The sequence below is a fragment of the Cebus imitator genome, unplaced genomic scaffold (genome assembly GCF_001604975.1).
Source record: "Cebus imitator isolate Cc_AM_T3 unplaced genomic scaffold, Cebus_imitator-1.0 Scaffold111, whole genome shotgun sequence".
NCBI lineage: Eukaryota > Metazoa > Chordata > Mammalia > Primates > Cebidae > Cebus > Cebus imitator.
The window spans coordinates 2,959,970-2,962,077 of NW_016107426.1; positions in this window are offsets into that span (position 1 = coordinate 2,959,970).

Below are 2,108 nucleotides of genomic sequence, written 5' to 3' on the forward strand. Positions count from 1 at the left end.
GTTTCGGGGTAGTAAATCCCTGTCCATTCATGAGGCTCAGAGGAATTGGTAATGCTACTGCAGGCACAAACTTGGGCTTTGAAGGCAGATACTGACAGATCCGAACCTGGATCGGTCACGGTGAGATTTGCTCTGTTTCTCAGTTTTCCTCACTTGTCAAATAGAGAACCACAGAGCAGCAAGTAACTTCATAAGGTTTTTGTGAAGCTCAAAAGTGGTCACAAAAATAGTAGGCTTTGGACTAGATAATAAATGATAGTTGTTATTTAATAACAATTTCATGAATACCTGGGCATTTCTATCTTACTATTTACTTGACTTTACGCTCTTAAAAATGTTTTTTTTGAGGATTTCTCAGTTCTTCCATTTTTGGACTGTAATGTTCATGCCCACCTCCCTTGCCCAAATCAATCTGCCAAAAAATCTAGTTCTCATCTCTTTTCATCTTATGAATCTGTATCTTATTATGCTGATCTCTTACTGTGTTGTAACTCTACTTCTGTGCTGCCCTTTTATTCTTTGTCAATTCTGACCTTATCTCTAAGAAGTGAATTGCAAATATTTCTGTCTTTCTGTCCAAGGTGAATTTCATATTTTCTGAATCATGTAGCTGCCCTCCATGTGACCTAGAAAGCCCTTTGATGATCCATATTTAGCTGTATCCATCACTCAACAGATGTCTGGGTAGTTAAAGGCCCCCATGAGCTCTCTCTACATCCTGTGGTTTCAAGTTCCTGAGTTGTTAGTTAAAAAGCTTTCATGGCCCCTGCCCCCCACCCCATCCAGAGTAGAAGGACAGATACCCACTTTAGCTATTCATTCATTTATTCATTTAACAAGTATTTACTCATTATCTACGGCATGCTTGATACTGGGTTAGACGTTATCCTCTTTGTTCCAAATTGCATTTTCTTAATCTGACCCATTTAGAGTGGTCCTCCAGGTTTTCTGATGATTTCTCTAGAATCAGCATTGAGCATCCAATTAAACCATCTCTTCTACCTGCAGAATTTCCTGACCCCTGGGAGACTCGAAGGCCCAATCGCAAGCTCTGATGCCTTGCTATAATGAACCTGCTGTTCCATGCACAGATTTCAGACTTACAAAGGTTCACCACAGCTCTATCTAGGGGAGTTTAGTTCGTAGATGAGGCTGCAGGGTTCTGCTTGTCGTCCTGCACCTTGGACATGAAGAATGAAGTCGTAGCAAGGGTAGCATGCCTGGCAAATTAAGTAGCTAATTGCCAAAACCCCTTCGTTTTCTGTGTCCCTGGTTTCCCACAGAGATGCCTATGAGGAAAGATGCTTCTCTGTTTTTTGAGCTCTCTGGATCTTCCCATTAGATAGCATCTCTTGGCATCTGAAAGGCAGCTTGCCATTCTGTTCTCCTGTGGAACACAGATGGCCCAGCCCACGCCTATCACTAATGAGGAATGCATACAGAGCTTCCTTGCTGGAGGCTCCCTTCAGCAACCCCAGTGCTCTTCCCTCTGCTGGCCAGTCACTGTTGACCATGGCATTTAAATCTGAGAAGGCTGTTTGCTGCTCCCCCACTCACAGAGCTGGACAAAAAAATCCATTAGGTGTAAGTCCTGGGAAATGAGTTGCATTCAGCTAGAACATGAAGACATTGAGGATTAAGGAAGGAATGGCTGCCGATTCAACTGCCAGGGTTTTGGGATCCAGCTGTCCATGGAGGCTGTTGAGTTTAAATATGAACAAGCACTGGAAGTTCTTCAGTAAGAACATGATTAGATGGCTGTACAGAGGTCGAACAGATGGGATATCAATTTGTCAATGCCATATTATTTCAAGTAGAATGCTAGCATGGTGGGAAACAATTAGAATAGAATGTTAAAGGCACTAAATTAGTGGAAAAAGCATAGCTTTTCTTTTCTTTTTTTTTTTTGAGATGGGAGTTTCTTCTGTCACCCAGGCTGGAGTGCAGTGGCGCTATCTTGGCTTACTGCAACCTCCGTCTCCTGGGTTTAAGCGATTCTCCTGCCTCAGCCTCCCGAGTTGCTGGAATTATAGGCATGCGCCACCATGCCTGGCTAGTTTTGTATTTTTAGTAGAGATGGGGTTTCACCATGTTGGCCAGGCTGGTCT